Source organism: Ictidomys tridecemlineatus, chromosome 9 (genome assembly GCF_052094955.1).
Source record: "Ictidomys tridecemlineatus isolate mIctTri1 chromosome 9, mIctTri1.hap1, whole genome shotgun sequence".
Taxonomy (NCBI): Eukaryota; Metazoa; Chordata; class Mammalia; order Rodentia; family Sciuridae; genus Ictidomys; species Ictidomys tridecemlineatus.
This window is the reverse complement of record NC_135485.1, coordinates 138,943,784-138,955,041: the sequence shown is the minus strand read 5'-3', so window position 1 is coordinate 138,955,041 and position 11,258 is coordinate 138,943,784.

The window sequence follows — 11,258 nt, the reverse complement described above, 5'->3', positions numbered from 1 at the left end:
GTGAACTGAGCAGCCCCAGGTGAAGATCCAGGGAGTCCCTGCAGGGAAGCCCTGGGGGAGGCTGTCCACGGGGCCTAGCCCTGGTCAGAGAACCCTGAGAGTGTGATGCTGCCCAAGAAGGGCATTGGTGTAACACAGTAATTGTCCTGGCTTCTTTCAATCAAGTGTCTTTAATTTTAAATCAGATAATAACAACACATGTTTTTATCATGTCAGTGTCACTATCAACAACTCCAGTGAACTGTTTAAAATATAAAAAATGATATTTTTCTCTCCGCGTTTCACATTCTCTAGTGTACTGTATCATGATATTTTCATTGACCAGTTTTCTTATCACAAATAGATTACTCTTTGTCTTATTTCCTTTATGTGTAAAATGAAAATATTATCCATGCCTACTTCTTTAGTAATTCCTTAATATATTTTTACCATTATTTTTTAATCTACTATCTCTACTCCCAACACTAAATAAGAATAAGACATTTTCAAATACATTTTGAAAACCATGATAATAACAACAGCAACAACAATCTTCTTTTTTCAGAATGAGGATTTTAACATAGTGCTTACATTTTTCAATGCATAAAATTCAAGGTATAATTATTATAATATGGGACCCATGATTCAATAAACTCTAGATTTGAGTTTGCAGTTAAAAAATCTCACATGCATTCCCTAAAGTTGTAAAAACATAGAACAGAGAAAGAATGCAACAGTTTCAAGCACAGGTCTTAAAACCACCACTTTGTAAAACTCAATGCATTCCTTAACATTTCATGCAAAACTCTTCCATTTTCTGCATGGTACAGACTGAATTATTTTTCAAAAACCAAATGCTAATTAGTAGATAACCTTATATCTCATTCTATAATCCTGGGCCTAGCCAAGAAGTTTTACTCATCTAGAAAAGAAACGAACATTACCCAAAGATGAATAAAGTGACATATTCCTTTTTGAGAAGAAGATCAACATACGTTTGAAGGCATGCAGAATTGTATTATCTTAGGGGAAAGCTACTTCCCCTTATTCAATCTTGCTAATTTCTTATTTCAAAGTTAAATATACTTAAAAGGGATGTTAGTGACTAGCAAAAATAGTTAAATGTTGTCTGTGAAGGGCAGATATTATATAAAAGATGTGTATGAATGCCAAGTTGCTAAGAAGCAGAGTGTGCTGTCACTTTGAACTAGAAACTACATTTCACAAAATCTTGCTCCTGTGTTTTTCCAAGTGGAGTTACCCAAAAGAAAAGTTTATGCAAGAGTTGAGGCCACAAGTTAGTCAAATGAAAAAAGGACCAACCAGTGCCTAATTGGGTCCACACCTGGCATCTTCTTGTCCTATACATGTCCAGGTCCTAGTATACCTGAAAAACTGCAGCCACCAACACAAGTCTCTGGCCCACAACCTGCTCTATTATTCTGGACCATAATGGCCTGAAGGCTCGATTATTCAACCAAGCAGAGGAAGAGGGACAACTTGCCATGTATCTCTCCACAAGCTTCACACAAGTGACATATTTTGTTTCTCCTCCTCTTTTTCTTTCTTCTCCTTTTAAAATATTTCCTTCCTCCTTGTCCTTCTTTTCTCCTTCTCTTCTCACTTTTCCTGGCTATTTTTTTTTTCAAGACTGAATTTTAAAAGTTATAGGAGGAGGTTCCCTTAAAAATATGCAGAAATACTAGCAGATACCTTTTGGAATGATAGCAATGTAAAGGAGTTGACATCAATAAATATCAATTTTACAGTGAACAATTACAAAGCTACTTCCTCATTACCTTCCAATAATTCTGGGGAACCATTTACATGACAGACATGGGATTTATAAGTTAAGAGAAACGCATGACAAACTGTTGGGTAATGTGAAGACACTCCTAAATTACTGAATGCATAAAGTAATTTAAACATGGGGTTTAAAGGCTGGGGTGGCAACTAGGTTATAGCAAGGATTTTAATTTCTCTTTATGCGTCCAGAGCTCTTCACTTACTACAGTGTTATAGAGATACAATCTATCCCTGTTATTTTGGGTATGGTAATACTTAGTACAAGGTCCTGGAATTTACTAAAGTATGTGGAAGTCGGTTAGCCATCCTTAGCTTTTATACTACATGTGTCCTCCCTCCAAGACCAAAGAACTTTGCAAACTAAGATTAGTGCCACCCGCTAATGCTGATGTTTCTTCAAAAGCATTCTAGGGGAAATCCCTTATCAGAGTTGGGTTTTGGTCCAAGAACAGCATAATGGAAATTATGGGTTATTTGACTTCAAAATTATCTGTTGCATTCTTATTAAAATTACATGCACATACAAAACTAAGGAAAGGTTTCTATTATTTATATTCCATTAAAGATTTCAAACAATTCTCTCTGGCAAACAGAACAACACATAATAACTAAAGCAAAAAAGATCTACAAATAATAAAAACAAGCATGACTTATGTGAGAAGCTTCTGATAGAAACTTCTGTGTGATCTTTCAGACCCAACCATGGCTCTGTACAATAGGTACCTGAGGAAGGCTGTCCTTCCTGCAAGAGGCTGAGGTGCAGCCAATCTCCAAAGATGAGCAGTCAAGCCCTTGTGCTCCTCTGGCTGCTCTGACTCAGGCATGTTTGCATTTCTCTTCCAGGCATTCCTCAGCCTACATGGATGTCAAAATTCACAGATGATCAAAATCTTCATATAAAAGAGCACTGTATTTGCATGTAACCTGGGCATGCTCTCTGCATATTTCATATAATAAATACCTAGGCCACTCACACACTCGATGCTATGTAAATGCCAAGAAAATAAAGTTGACACTGTATTGTTCAGAATTATGTTAAATCTCTGCTGGGTGCACAGGTATATGTAATCGCACAGCTGTCCGTCTTCATGCAATAGGCCCCTCAGCCATAGCCTCCTTCTATGTGTGTTTGGGGTTGGGGAATGAAGACACTTTCCTCACTCTGTCTGTGTAATTTTCCATTCATATAGAAGGATATATAGATGCCCTAGCCAGTTCAAAATGACAAGAACAATAAATCTTGAAAGGGATAAATGAATATCTTTATTTTTAGATTATGTGATGGCACATGTAGAAAATTCCGGGGAATCTATAAAAATATAGTAGAATCAATAAATGACTTAATAAAACTGTAATGCACAAAATCAAAATGCTAAATTAATTTTATTTTAATGTATAATCACCCCAGAATTGGAAACTGAAATTAAAAGAAGAACAGAACAGAAAAAAGTATTAAAATCTACTTAAAAGGACAAACTCTGCAAGAAAATGTTAGAATTTTTTTTTCCAAAAAATACAAAATATTGCTAAAATAAATGAAGAGATGTAAGAAGACAATAGTTCAAAGGCATCAGTTCTCCTTAGATTAATATAGGTTGCATTGCAATCCATTTCAAAATCACATTGCTTCACTTATTTTCAGTGAAGCAGTGAGAGAAAGAGAAAGCATGATCATAAGCTGATAATGGAATAGAATAGAAAAATTTAAAGACTAAAGGAAAGCAAGGTTGAGGGTGAGTTACTGACATGGGCAAGTGAATCGATACAATTGAGCCTAGTGATGGTAAGTTTACTACCATCAAAAAAAAAATAATGAAAAATTGAATGAAAGAAAAAACGGGAAACAATACCATAAAACTCCAAAAGTAAACATCTAAATAATTTAAACAGATTAAGAATTTGGGGAGGAAAACCCACAAGGGCACTGTAATCCTTAATTTGAATTGTCACCTTGATTGATTAAGAGATGCCAAAGATTAAGTGGTTCATGGCTATGTCAATGAGGGTGTGTCTAGGAATGACTGGCATGTGGGATAGCCAATTGAAATGGAGACACCCTCTAAGTGTGGGCAACACCATCCAATAGGATGATGGTTTGGATGAAATCAGTCAGAAGAACAAGGAAGCAGCAGCAGAGGTAAGCTCCAATTTTCTTAAACAGGTTCTTGATGGCTGCTCTGATCCTCTGAGGATGTCAGACACTTGCTTCTTCACTGACTCTGTCGGGGATTCTCCAGAAGCCTTGGACTAGGGTGGCACATTTGATCCCTCTTGTTCTGGGACTTCAGTCTCTTGTCCTGTACAGCTACTGGTTTTTCCACCTATTTAGCCTGCAGACAGCAGTGGTGGAGTATATAGCTCTGGCTCCATAGGCAGCCTGATAAATCCCCTTTTTATAATTATACTTCCAGTTGATTCTGTTCCCCTAGAGAACCCTGACTAATACAGAAATATACTATAAAGAATGCTTCGTAATTGGGAAAGTACAAATTCTGATTATTTCAAGACATCTACATAGAGAAATTAAGCATTTTTATGGTTCAAAATGTAAAGAAAATTACCAAAATTATAAAAATAAATTATAATGATAAAACTATAGGAAGAAAAATAATGAGCTATTCAATGGAAAAATAAGTAAAATTTGCAAAATTAAAAATAGTTTTATGAGTAATTACAGTAAATATGAAAACTTTAAACTCAGTGACTACAAGACTGCTAGGCTTGATAAGAATGATGTTCTACATGTGTGTGGCATATAATATATGCATATATCAGCAAGATATGAAATCTTCTAAGTAAATAAATTGAATCATATTCATCATAGAAAAATGATCCATAAGACTGAAGGATGAAACTCTTAACATCTGACATAAATAAATAAATAAATATAAAGTGACAATAAAGAACAACATACTTTGACTAATAGAACAATAGAGAAAAATTATGTAAACATTTATATAAATTCAGCAATGCACAATAAACAATATCAATCAAAAACTGGTAGAACTTTACTGAGAAATAAACAGACATTAAAATAGTATGTTTTGAAATTGATTAAAAAGCAGATTAATAAATCTATAATATAAAGCAATGAATAAACTCAAGTTGATTCATATCAATTATGTTTTAATACTCTGAAAAAGAAAATATATTCTGTTTTACAATATATTCTCCTCTAGAGCACTTGAACTCAAAAGCAGACAAGAAGGTCGTCTGAGTTTTCTCTTACTGTGACAAAATACCTGAGATGATCAGTTTAATAAGAGAAAGGTTTACTTGGCTTCATGGTTTCATAGATTTCATGACATTGTCACTTGCATCCATTTCTCTGGGCCTTGTGATAGCACAGTTTTTCTTAGAGGGAACACATGGTAAAAGAGACCCAATCACTCATGATGGCCTAGGAGCAAAAGAAGAATACCTGGTATCCAAATACTTCCTTCATGACAAGTCTTCTCTGGCCTAACCTCCTTTCCCTGGGCTCCACCTACTAAGGGTTGTGTCTCCCTGTGATGCAGATTGCCTACCAAGTCAGTAAGGCATGGCCCATGGGGGACACTTATGCAAGCTGTAGCAAAAGGTAACCTGAAATTCCAAAGTAATGTCACACAAAAAATTTTGTTTTTGAAAAAAAAAAACTAACAAAATAGTGAGAATAATGCTATTTCTTGGGATAATTAATTTTGTAAAACATAACATTTATATTGCAAAAGGAAACAAAGAAAACAAGAATGCTTAGAAATTTTGATAAAGAATGTATGGATCTAAGCCATGTGGAAAATGTAAAAGTTCAAAACAAATTAAGCATTCAATTGAAGATAGTAAACAAAATATTCAGAGAAAATTTCAAGAAAAAAGGTTAAGAGGATAATAAATATAACAGTTACAATAAAATATAAATAACAAAAAGAAAAAAATGGTTTATTTTTAAATCAAGGGATTCTAATAATACCCAAGGAACAAAATGATAAAAGAAAAAATAAACAGTCCCAATGGATAAAATAAAAAATAGGTACAATCTCACCATCATGTATATCCATAAGACTGGGATCCTAATTAGAATAAGATATATTCCATGCATGTATAAATATGTCAGAATAGATTTTACTGTCAAGTATAGCCAAGATGAAAAGAATAAACATTTTTAAAAATAGGTACAAGCACAAAGGACATTTTAATTATGAAGTTTTTCATAGACCACGTATGGTTTCTATCCCCAACAGATCTGTGAATTATTGTCAGAACATCTAAAACATTTCTTTCCTTTCTATTACAAAGTAACTGGTTTCATCAGGAAGATCCAATTAGTAGAATCCTACGCTAAAATTAAAAGAAACCTGCATCCTAGTTTTGTAGCATCAGCCAGCATCAAATCTAATAGATCCTTATCAAGGACTGCACATCACAACATCTGACGCCAGTAAAATCCGGGGATGCACAGAAAGTGTTTTCAACTTCTGTTTGGCCTGCTTGGTCATGGGCATTCCACCTGCAACCAATTGTGATCTAAATAGTGACCTTAATAGTGACCTTAATAGTGACCTTTCATAGAGACGATTTCAATTTTACCTAGAGGTCTTACAGCTGACTTTTGCATATAATTTAAAATAAAAATTAAGGTCTCTAAAAAACTATATATTGAAGATGGAAATAAACCTTTAAGGTAAAGAACAGTAGGAATTTGGATTTAAGTTGGGTTGCCAGGAAACACTATCCAGTGAGCATTCTTTTTAAAATAATTTGAAGGAATGAGGGAGTTATTTTAGTACATTTTTGAGGCATTCCATTTGAGGATAATGAAGTCCCTTGGTATAAAAAAAATCAATTTATTTCTAATTATTGAAGTAGATTAAAACATAAATGGAGTGTTTATATCCATCACTGTGAAGTGCAGCAGGTGGAATATATGACACTATATTTGGTAACATAGATACTACTTGGAAGGTTAAATAAGGATCATGAAGTGTTCACCATTGCTTATAATGGTCCAGGTACCATTTCCAAGACTCTTGTGTTCACTAATTTATAGTTAGAAAAATGTGGCAGAAAAAATTTAAATTACTTGCACAGGTCACTTAACTAATGAATGACAGTCACATTCAAATATACAATTTGGCTTCAGAGTTTGCATCTTAGCCGTTTTTGTTACACTGGCTTTATGATGCTTAAAGAAGGCTCCTTGGAGAAATAGTTTGAATGTTTAGAAACCTTTTAATATTTTAAGCTTGCAGTAAACATTGAAAGACTATAAAAATTATTAAATAAAACAAAATAGTTTTGGTAGCAAATTCTTCTACATTGTTAGTAAATATTCCAAAGTAATGGAATTCACCACATTTCACCAGTATAAATTGCTTTCATTACTAAGTTCTAGACAACCAATGCCTTCATGATATTCATAGCAATATAACCAGAGATCAGAGGTCAGGAATATTCACATTTCTGCATTAAATATTGCAATTTTATTTTCACATAATAATGTCTTTTGTAAGCATTATAATATTGAAAATTTGAAGGATTTAAACAGGCATTTTTGAAAGATGCCATTCCTCTTGTCTCTATATCCAATAGTAAGAACAATGCCTTCCTTCTAGACACCTCTCCAGCACAAATTTGTTGCCACTTTCAAGCTCAATTTAGAATGATCCCTTTTCTACTCATCTTTTTTTGTTCTAATCAAATTCATCATCTAAAATCAGCTTCCCTAATCTTTTTAATCATCAAATTTGTTGGAGTGACTGCTCAGAAAACCCTTCATCAGTTTCTCATTTTTTCTTAGAATTTTGAAGACAAAATTCTAAGTTGACTTAGAATTTCTAAGCTGACTTATATGCACACCCAAATTACTAAACATCTTTGAATTCTCTTTATTTAATTCCTACTATGCATACTTTTCTTATGCTGCAGAGGCATTTTTCAATTTAATTATATAAATTAATTTGCTTTATAGTTATTGATGTGTGTATATATATATATGTGTATATATATATATATATATATATATATATATATATATATATATATATAAGTTTGGAGGGCTGGGGATATAGCTCAGTGATAGAGTGCTTACCAAGTTATTGATATATTAAAATATATTTAAAAATATATAAAATTATTCATATGGTTTACATTTGTAGCTTATCTTTATACACATACATATACATTTATAATGTAAATTGCAATTTGTCAAAAAAAGATTTATTTTTACAAATATTTCAAGATTTGAAATTTCATTTTATATGGTTACAGTAGTAGAATATAGATACACAACTATCTTGTTCAATGCATGCATTATATTATGAGCAATTTGCTTGATTATCATCATACACAATTTTTTCCATTATTATCATATAAATATACACACATGTATGTGTAGTGTTTGCATATACATATGTATATGCTCATTTCTATGAATCTTTTAAATTTGTTTATATTTATTAACTTTTTCTAATAACAAAGCTTACCAGCGTTGTCAGAGTATAATATTTTCCACTACAATTATCATCTACTTTATTATAGTTATAATTTTAGTTTTATAATATAATCATTTGATTAGCATTGGCATTTTCATTAGATTATAAATTCCAGAATGTCAATCCATGCTCATTTGTGCTTTGTTTCATCTCCAGTGCCTAACAACTTACATTCAATAAAGATCTGGATGAACAAATGATTGAATGACTACAGGAACAAGTGATATAGCTTCCAATGGATTAAAGAATACAAATATATTAAATCACTAAAAGTAACTGCTCTCTGTAGTCAAAGTACACATAAAGAATTATCATCATGGATTCAGTATCTATCTACCTTCATCAATTAAGCACTACTGGAAACTACAAACAGTGTTCTTTCTCTTAGTACATCTGTAAAAATGCTTATCACCTAATTAATTGCACAGTAGAAAAATCTTGGTTTGGTGCTTATTATGTTTATATTTATATATTTCTTATACATTGAAATCATAGAATAGTCATATTTTTTGTAAATAACATCTATTTTAGTCATTTTTTTTTTTTTTGCTGCTGTGACTAAAGAAGTTGAATACAGGAGCCCTCATAATAAAAAAAAAAATTGCAGGTGCTCAAAATTCTTACATACAATATCACAGTATTGGCATGTCACCTAGCCATATCCTCTTGCATAATTTAAAACATATCTAGGTTACTTAAATACTCAATACAATGTAAATACCATGAAAATAGTTGTCTTATTGCATTGCTCAGAATTATGTAAAGATCTTGCTTAGTATACAACTACTGGTAATTCCACAGCCTGATCCTTCCATGTGTACCAGGGAAGACAGATGCATCATCCCTGTGTCAAACTCATAAATCCTTTGTATTTGTGTTATACTGTTTTTCCTCATGGTATTTCTTCATAAATATAGCAATGTATATATTACAATATATATATATATATATATATGTAAAATGTTATAATTCATATTTGCTAGAGGAATCAGTATTGTTATTAAACCACTCATTTAAAAATAATTAAATATTATAAAGACAGAAAACATACAGGTGGATGTGAAAAGTGAACTTAAAGAAATACGAATTATCAGATGGAGTACATAGAGTACAGGGTTTTTATCATACACGCCTATTGTTTAGGGAAATATGCATATGTGTTTTTTTTACATTCTAATAGGCTTCCATTTGTACTCTTAAAATTGTTCTTTATTCTTACACTGAATGGTAAATTCTTTGTATGGGAGAACTCTTTTATTTAAAAGCATGGTATTATTGGATATTTCTGGAAATCTCCCTTATGCTTTTAGGCAGACATACTAAAACACTTGAATTTTAAAATAACCAGTATTATAAGGAATACGCATAAATTGAGTATCTAAATCGCTTCATCATTATTTTTGCTTTGAACAGAATCAGCTTTATAAATTCAGAGCCAGCTTCTTTGGGGCAATTATCATGAATACTCATGAATTGTGTTTGTTTTCCATTTATGTTGTAAATAATCAATACTAGAACTGAAGTATAACAACTTAATCAGCATACCTTAATGCTCTTCTTTCTTTTATGTCTAGATTTTCCAAGGACAAAATAATTTATATTTCTTATATAGAAATTAAACATATGATAATGAAAACCCTTTGATAGTTTAAGTGCAAAGCTAAACATTAGAACCCTGTGACAAACAAGTCATGTTCAAAACAGCTATTTTAAAGTCAAGTGGGAGGAAATAATATATTTTCTTACAAAAATAGCAGCTAAGCTTCATAGTTACTGAGGGGTGGGATAAAGAAAGTAAGATTTCAAGTACATCAAGATTTTTTTATCAGAAATGTGCATTCTGTGTAGAATAAGATTTTCCCAGTCTTTTCTTGTGTTTTCTATTTATAATTAACTCCTGTTTCTTATCTTCAAAAAATTAAATAACACTAAATAATGAACTAAAATAAAGACTGACTCCTTCAAATATATTCAGAAGATTTATTATTCAAAAAATTGTATTGAATTTTCAGATCCAATGGATCTTGTGATTATCAGTTAAATAACTCATGTAAATTCTACTCAAAAGAGAAAACAAATAAATAAAAACATGATAAATTAGAAAACTATGACCATATCAGTGTGAAGTAACACAAAAATATCAGTTGAATTTTTAAAATTTTTGAGTGAAGACCTTTCTCAGTGGTTAGTATTTAACCAGAGAAAAAGAAGGATTTGACTAAATAGGTGTGTCTGTGAAATTTAAAGGCTGGGAGCTGACACATGGTGAAATGTGGTAAAGTTGTGTAATAGCAAGAGGCACCGCAGCTGTTCAGATTTGTAGGACAGGCTATGATATTTGGACTTTGCACTAAGAGCTCTAGGAAGTAAGTGAAAGTTTTAATAAAGTAAACAGTGTTACCAGTTAACATTTGAAGAGGTCACATTTGTTTGAGTTAGCCCAAGAATGAAGCCACATTTTCTTTTCTTTCAAGGTTTTTTTTTGTCTTTTTTCTCCATCCATAACCCCTCTCTTCCTTCCCTCTTTCCTTTACATTGATAAGCAAGGCAGATTGTATAAATAAATGTGATAGCGTGACTTCTGAACAATCTCTATTAATTTGTCAAACTTAAAATACTCCCAATACTTATCTGTTCACTTAACAAATATATATATTAAATGTCTTCTCTATATGAAAACCAGACTGAACACCAGGTATAGAAAAGGAAATACAGAAAATTGTTTCTGACTTCACAGGAATATCAGATAGTAAAACAACATGAAAAAAAAATAACATGAGTGAGATAGGGATGAATATAGGAAAAACAGAAGACAGATTGATCATTTTGGAGGGATAGGGGAAGGTTTTAATTTCATATGGCATTGTCAAAAAGACTTATTGAGAATACGATATTTAAGTAACTGTGTTGATCAGCTTTGCATCACTGTGACAGAATAGTTGCGAAAATCAAATTAAAGGAGAAAAGATTTCATTTGGTTTATGGTTTCAGAGCTTTCAC